This window comes from Taudactylus pleione, unplaced genomic scaffold, assembly GCF_031769625.1.
Source record: "Taudactylus pleione unplaced genomic scaffold, aTauple2 ptg000564l, whole genome shotgun sequence".
NCBI classification, from domain to species: Eukaryota; Metazoa; Chordata; class Amphibia; order Anura; family Myobatrachidae; genus Taudactylus; species Taudactylus pleione.
In genome coordinates this window covers 58,579-66,948 of record NW_028284966.1, presented here as the reverse complement: position 1 = coordinate 66,948, position 8,370 = coordinate 58,579, and positions in this window count along the sequence as shown.

Below are 8,370 nucleotides of genomic sequence, written 5' to 3'. Positions count from 1 at the left end.
TAGAGTCCGCTGCTGGGAAACTAGCTGGAGGATCTGAAGATTTGCAATAAACTGGCACAGGTTGATATGCAGAGAAACAAACAGGATACAGATCTGAATAGTAGCAGGCCTGATTTTTAGGATGCAGTCTGGGAATAATGTTGAACTTGCTATGCTGGATATGGAATTGGTTGTGGCAGGCCAGCTATTCAGGATGCAGGTGAGAATGTTGAACCTGCAGTGCTAGATATGGACTTGGTTGTGGCAGGCCAGCAACTCAGGATGCAGTTGGGAATAATGTTGAACCTGCAATGCTGGATATGAACTGGGTTGTAGCTGGCCAACTACATAGGATGCAGGTTGAAGTTGTAACATAACCAGTACTTGATATGGTTGAACTGGCAGGAGGGTGCAGGTTGGTTTGTAGCAGAACCAGTACTTGATATGGTTGAAATGGCAGGAGGGTGCAGGTTGGAGTTTGTAGCAGAACCCATACTTTATATGGTTGAACTGGAAGGATGAGTCCACAGAACACAAACACAGAAGGTAAGCTGCAGGGTCTTGGTAAGACATGGACACAGGAACATGGCAGAAACAAGCAGGATCAATGGTGCATACACATGGTCAGATTTGTCAGATGAACAATTGAATGATTTTACCAAAGATTTGAATGATTGAACAATTTCTGACTGCATTAAAAAGAATGGAATCGTCCAAGTCTGACTGCAAACACATCATATGTCAGATATCGTTATCTGACCATCAGGAACACTCATTGTTCAGACATGTCAGATATGTCAGATTTTCCTTCAGATATGAATGATTGAACGATTTTTTACATCGTTATCATTCAGATCTGTAGAAAAATCTGACCATGTGAATGCACGATTACAGGGACAGGACACTGAGGACTGAGTCAGAGACCAAAAGGTATATAATGGCAGGATTACTGGAAACAGGACTAGGGCACACAGGTAAGAGTTCAGGAACAGGGAAGTGCACAGCGTACAGCAACTGGGTGACCGTCCACTAGGTGCAGAAACTGACCAAAATCACTAATGAAAGGGAGAAGGACAAATTGCAGGAGACATAAGGCTGAGGCCAGGTAATGAGACATTCCAATAGGTGAGTGGCTGCACGTAGCAGCCAGAGTCCAGGTAACTAGGATACAGAAAAGATAGAGCTGCAGCAGCACATGGAGTGGTGCATACACATGGTATGACTTTTTTGAGTGATTTGAATGATATTCAAATCATTATCATTCATATCGTTCACTTTTTGGCAGTCACCAACCAAACAACTACCAACAATGCACGTTCCCGCATGAACAATAACAATATCTATGGTCTTTCATGCATGCAGGCCAACTTGGATGATTTTAAAAATCTGTAAAAAGATAGCTTCACTGAAATATCTATCATAGATATCTATCATAGATATCTATCAGTGTGTACAACCAAAATTGTTTTACCTGCATTACAGAAAGTTGGAGGGAAATCTATCAACGATATCAATGGTTGTTCAAGGTGTTCCATGTGTATGCAGCATAACACATATACTGTCATTAAAACAGTTGGTGCACTACTTTAGATAATTTAGTAAATAAATTGCAACCTTATTTTTACAAGAATAGTAACAGTCATGAATAAACACCTTGGTGCACAAACCAATATATATATATATATATATATATATATATATATATATATATATATATATATCTTTTCTTTTTTATTCTTCCTGAGAAGGTCATCCTCTATTTTCTGTAGAGAGATAAAAAGAAAACCTGTTTATAAGACATGAAAAGCGAGAGAGAAATCCTAGGCAATAGCAGAGCACATTACAACAAGCTCTGCAGACATAATGATACAGTACATGAATCTCACAATATCACCAATGTTGGAAAGAGGAACAATTTTAGATGGTGTAAATTGTTGGGGGTGCAGGGGAAAAGGATTAATCAAGACAGTTTGAAGGTTAATCACAGGTAACTAATACACGCAGCTAGTAAGACCATGTATAACCATTAGTCACTTATGGAGTTGCAGCTATAAAATTAACCGAAAATGATCAGATTTATGTGTAGCCAACACCATGGGAACAATGGTCTTTTTTTGGAACTAAAAAAGTGTGTTGGTGCTGCGATCTGGGTAGAGGGGTGCTGTGAGCCCCTTAGCCTGGCACAAAGCAGTGAGATCGCTCACCCCACAGGCTTAGGAGACTGCTGTGGCAGCTACTTAGCAGCCATGAGCAGTCTCCTACTGCAGCCCAGGACACAATGGGCCTGATTCAGACCCGTTCGCTATGCTGCGCTTGCTCGCGTTAAGCTATTTTTCTCAAAGTGTGCATGCGTATAATTCACAATGCATGTGCGTGAACCAGTCAGTGTGATGGGAAAGTGCTCGCCCGTAGCTCACAGTTGGGCCACTATTTTGAGTGACAGTGCCATTTGTGGGTGGTAACAGGGAGAAGGTGCTTGTGAATGGGGGAGTGGATGTGTGAATGCAGGCATGCCCGACCAGCAGAACAGAGTTTAATGGGTGTGCATAATTAGCAAAGTAGCATCATTACACACGTGACTAGGTTGTATTTTAGCCTAAACTGCTCGCAATGTTCCGGTGGGAAAAGGCTATCACAAGCACTGCGAGCAGCTCCGATGGCTCTCGATGTTACAGATTAATTCAACAACTGCTGGAGATAACTTGTGTTGCAATTGGCAAAGGGGCGTCTTTAAACACTTGCGAGCACAATAAGCCATCACTCGCTTAGACATAGAGGAGTCCTTACACCGCAAAGAGCGAGCGCATGTTTTTCATAGTTGGCCCCTTTTTGTAAAGCGAGCGGCCGCAAATAGCATCTTGGTCTGAATCAGGCCCTCTGTGTGCTGGGCTGCTGTGAGGGAGGGAGGGCAGCGCCGGACCCCTCTAGCATGCTTGGGTAAATAGTAGCCGCACCCTCTCTCGGCACCCCTGACTGTACAGCTGGGCTTAGGCTTACATATAAGGATGCAATACTCTTTTTTTTTTCTAGGGCAATACGCGGCATAACTATAACTAATAGTGACAAAGTGGGCCTCTCCCACATTCTGAGGGAAGGGTTAACCTCCTTGTAACCAGGAAGGAACCGCACGCTTACCTCAAGACTGACAAGGTGGTACCTGGCTCTCCAGCCTTTTTCTATAGAAGTCCGGTATAGACTGGGACATTTACATATGAATGAAGATTGTTTTTGTCCCAAACCGGGCTGGAGAGTCAGGCTTCTGCTGCCGGCGATTTATATTCCCCCATTAACGGGGGAGGTATGTGAAAGAGTGGGTCTCTCCCACTCCTGAGAAAAGGTATACCTCCCAATAGCTTTGGAGGAACCACACCCTTACCTCAATTAAGACCAGCTAAGGTATAAAAAAGTAATAAGTTTAGTTAGTCAGTGGAAATGTGAGGGAGAAGTTGCACCTTTAGCAGTTCTCTCTATACTGGACAATCTGAACCATGACTGGGCTGGGAATACTCTGCTCATTTGAACTGCTGTCTTATGTAAGCTGAATAATTGTTCCTGAACTGTGTTTGCCTTATGTTAGAATCCATTACAATGGCTCTACCTTTTCACACCTGGAATAAAAAGTCTCCCATTGGTCATCTGAACTTACCCACTACACTAGTATACTACCAAGGTTCTTAAAAGATCTATGGCACTACTATGGGGCATAAATTTAAACAGCTGTTATGGAGAGACACATTTATTACATAAACACAAATTAAAGTGTTAATAGCTGAATCTGAAAAAAACAAGAGAAGTGAAATTTTCAATTAATCTTTATAGAATTTAAATGTTATATTATTATCTATTTATAAATTACTAATAAAACTGTAAAACTATTAAAAACTGCAGAAACTAAACTTTAGAAACTCTTACAGTAACAAGCCAAATTAACAATAATGTAATTGTTAATAAAAGATATGATGTAAAGTAGAGATGAGCGGGTTCGAATCTCAGAGATCCGAATCCACACATTCATCAACAATCGGTGCTCTGGGCCCAAGTTATGGACCCGAAAAAAAAAAAGTGTATTTTTTTTTTGCTCTAATTTTGTTCTGTGTGATTGTTAGGCTTAGCCACATAAGATACAGCCAGCAACACAAGTTGCAATCTAGTGCTGCTCGACTCCAGTCATCATCAATCGGTGATGTGGTTGTGGACCCGAAAAAAACAAAGTGTCTTTTTTTTGTCAATTTTTATTCTGTGTGCGCATGACTGCACGTGTATGAAATTTGTAACCACACCTTGGCTACACTATTGGTGCTTGTGAAACTGCTGTGGAAATAGGGAGGGTTGTCACATGACAGGAGAGCAAGGCCAAGAACCACATGAAGTAGCTGCCGCAAGCAGTCATCATGATAATGCAGGTCCGTAAACTTCCTTGTCCACTATGAAGGCCTATGCCCCAGGGCTTAAGTCACACCATGTGTATGGTAAAGCTACTTTTACTGTAGTTAAGGAAAAAAAAAATCGAAATGCAAGTTGCCTTTAGATAAACAAAAAATTGGCAATATGCCATTCACTACACAAAGTGGCAAGGAAAGGATAAGGCCTTGGCCTTTATTTATGATGACTGCTAGATCTGATAGCCCTTCTGCTTGTAGTAGTAGTAGTAGTGGTGGTGGTACCATTAAAAAATTGAAAGTTGTTAAAAAGAGTAAGACAGCTCTGGAGAAACCAACTGTGTGCTTTGAGAAATAGAAATCACAAATCCCAGAGGAGAGTGCAAGTGTGTCCGCAGTTGCCATGTGTGAGCCAGACATAAATACCAGTGTACTGGAGGATCCTCCAAGTTCCAATATTTTTGTGACTTCTGTAAATGTGGTGAAGGGCAGTCAACATCTTGCAGACGTAGTCAGTGAGGATGCTTCTTTGGAATTGCACATGGAGGAGGATATTTTGTTAGTTGAATTTGCTTAGGATGATGAGGATATTGGTGATGAGGATGTTGGTGATGAGGATGTTGATGGTGAAGATGTCCTTTGTGTAAGTAAGGCAACAGCTGTTGCCTATGGATTGAAAAAGTCAAAGCCTGTTGTTGTCATGCCGGGGCAAAAGACAAAAAAATCCACTTCTCACGTGTGGAATTATTTCCACCCCAATATGGACAACAGTTGTCAAGCCATATGTAACCATTGCCAAGCAAGAGGGAGTAGAGGGAGGGACCTAAACCACCTAGGAACCTCATCCTTGTTACGTCACTTGGAGCGCATTCATTAAATATCAAAGTGTATGTCACCAAGTTCCATAACTCAAAACATAACAAGTCCAGTGTCACCTACCTTCTCCCTCACCTGTGGGATCCAGGCACCTTCGAACACCAACACCTGCATCCTCATTTGTTATCGGGAGTAGTCCTGCATCCAATGTTGTTATTGGAAGCATGATTGACTCCTTTCCTATCCATGATTCCTTAGAAGGATCCTTGATGACTACGCCTGTTGCTGCTGCTGTTGCTGTGAGTGGATCTTCATCCCAGAATGGGAACAGGAGGAAGACTACTTGTAGTGTATCCTCCAAAGAAAAATTAATTGTCACACAATCATTTTCAAGGGCAAACAAGTATGACAGCACTCACCCAGTTGCACAGCGGATTACTGAAGCCATAACAGCTATGCTGGTATTAAATGTGCATCCAGTATCTGCCATTACTGCAGTGGGTTTTCAAAAGTTAATTGAGGTCCTGTGTCCTCGCTACCAGATCCCTTCTAGATCCCTTCTAGATTCCACTTCGCTAGAAAAGCAATTCCAAATCTGTACTAAACCTTAAAAAAAATTAAAAAATTAAACCTTAAAAATTAAAAAAAACCTTATTAATGTCCTCAGAAATGCTGTTGTACCCACTGTCCACTTGACCACTGATATGTGGACAAGTGGGACAGGGCAACTAAGGATTACATGACTGTGACAGCCCACTGGGTAGGTGTATTGCCTATAACAGCAACAGCAGCAGAAACATCTACCAAAATACATCTTGTACAGAGGCAGGCTACTCTTTGTATAACTGGTTTCACTAAGAGGCATACTGCTGAGAACCTCTTAGAAAAACACAGGGAAATCATTGCTAAATGGCTTACCCCACTTGAACTCTCCTTGGGATTTGAGATTTTGGACAATGCCACCAATATGTGGGCGAATTCCAACACGTCCAATGTTTTGCTCACACTATTAATTTGGTGGTGCAACATTTTTGAAAAAATGACAGTGGCGTGCAGGAGATGCTCTTGGTGGCCTGCAAAATATCCAGACATTTTAGACATTCTGCAAACTCTTGTCGAAGATTGCATGACCAGCAGGTACTGTTAAATTTGCCCTGCCATCAGCTGAAGCAAGACGTATTAACTCGGTGGAATTATACCCTCTATATGTTTCAGTGGATAGGAACAGCAAAAGGCCATCCAGGGCTATATAATGGCCTATGACATAGGCCATGGAGGGGGAATACACCTTACTCAAGTGCAGTGGAGAATAATTTTCATGTTGTGCAAGGTTCTCAAACCCTTTGAACTTGCCACACGGGAAGTTAGTACAGACACTGCCAGCTTCAGTGAGGTCATTCCCCTCATCAGACTTTTTCAAAAACAGCTGGAGAAACTGAAGGAGGAACTGAAACAGAGCGATTGTACAAGGTATGTTGGACTGGTGAATCAAGTCCTTGATTCACTTCACCAGGATCCGAGAGTCGTCAATCTATTGAAATTTGAAAAATATATTTTGCCAATCATTCTGGATCCTAGGTTTAAGTCCTACCTTTGTGAGTATTTTTCCAACAGACCAAAATCTAAAACTATGCAAAGAGCTGTTGGTAAAAAAATTGTTAGCTGCAGCTGCACATGAAAAGCCATCATCTCCTCCTTCAGTTTCTGCAGCTGCCAGGAAAAAACTCAATTTTCCTTATATAATGCCTGCTGGTCATGCAGACTGTTCACCAAAAATGACATCTGGTCGGGCCTGAGAGAACTGCCTACTAGTGACATGTCTTCTACCGTGACTATGTGTGATACGGTCTCCATTCACAGAATGGTGGAGGACTATTTCAGAGATAACATCCTAATAGGCATGTCAGCTAGTCCCTTTCAGTACTGGCATGAAAAAGAGGCAATTTGGAGGCCCATACACAAACTGGCTTTGCATTACTTAAGTTGCCCACCCTCCAGTGTATACTACAAATGAGTTTTCAGTGCAGATGTCAACCTTTTCAGTGATCAGTGTAGGAGGTTACTTCCTCAAAATGTGGAAACAATGATGTTCATTAAAATGAATTATAAATTCCATGAGATAGACCTCTACCAACAATTACATCAAATAAATACAGAGGTGCTTATGGTGGATTCCAGCGGGGACAAATTAATATTGTGTGAAGCAGAGGATGTACACACTGATGGGGATGACGAGGATGATTACAATTTGCAATGTAAAGCCAGTTTGTGTATGGGATCACTTTCATTTCCATGTCCAATGCACATTGGCAGCTTGTTTTATGGGGGTCCAAACAATCCAATAATTTCAGCCACAATTGGGAGTCCTTGTCACTGAAATGATTGGTTTGTTAAACTGTGAATGTCCTGTTTTGTATACATTATAAGGGTGGGTGGGAGGGCCCAAGGACTATTCCATCTTGCATCTTTTTCCTTTCCATTATGTGCTGGTTGGGGCATTGCTGCCTAACATTTTAAATTAATGTTATGGTTGGTTTAGGAACCAAAGATTTGTTTTTTAATTAATTTATTATCAATTTTACAGCCTGGGGTTGCACCAATGAATTTCTTTTTATTAATTCAGCCCAGGGCAGCACCAATTAATTGTTTTTTAATTAATTTATTATCAATTTTACAACCAGTGGCTGCACCAACTATCAACCTTCAATTCTTCAATCCTCAAGAGTATCCCATCCATATTCTTTACACAGTCCTCAACTCTATTAATAATTATATCAATAAGTTTTGAGCCAGCAAGCTGGATGCAACCTTTTGGCCCTTTTACTAGATTAAATAATCAATATTGTGAGGTGGTCAAATTTGATTGGAAACTAGTGGAAATAAATGTTGTTATTGAGGTTATTGATACTGTAGGAACACAAAGAAAAAATCCAGAACCAAAACACGAAAACAAAACACAGAGGTGAGGTTTTGGCAAAACCAAGCCAGATCCGAAACCAGGGGAGATCCGGATACAAAACTAAAACTGAAACACGAGGGTCGGCGCACATCTCTAATGTAAAGTCACTCAGGGAAATAGGATGTTGACGCTTTCAGTTTGTAGTGTGTCTCATTGGTCTCTCTAAAAAGGAACCAGCAGTTGTCTTCCATCACTGCAGGTTCACAGCCTTCTTGGTATACGATGCTCCATTGTTAG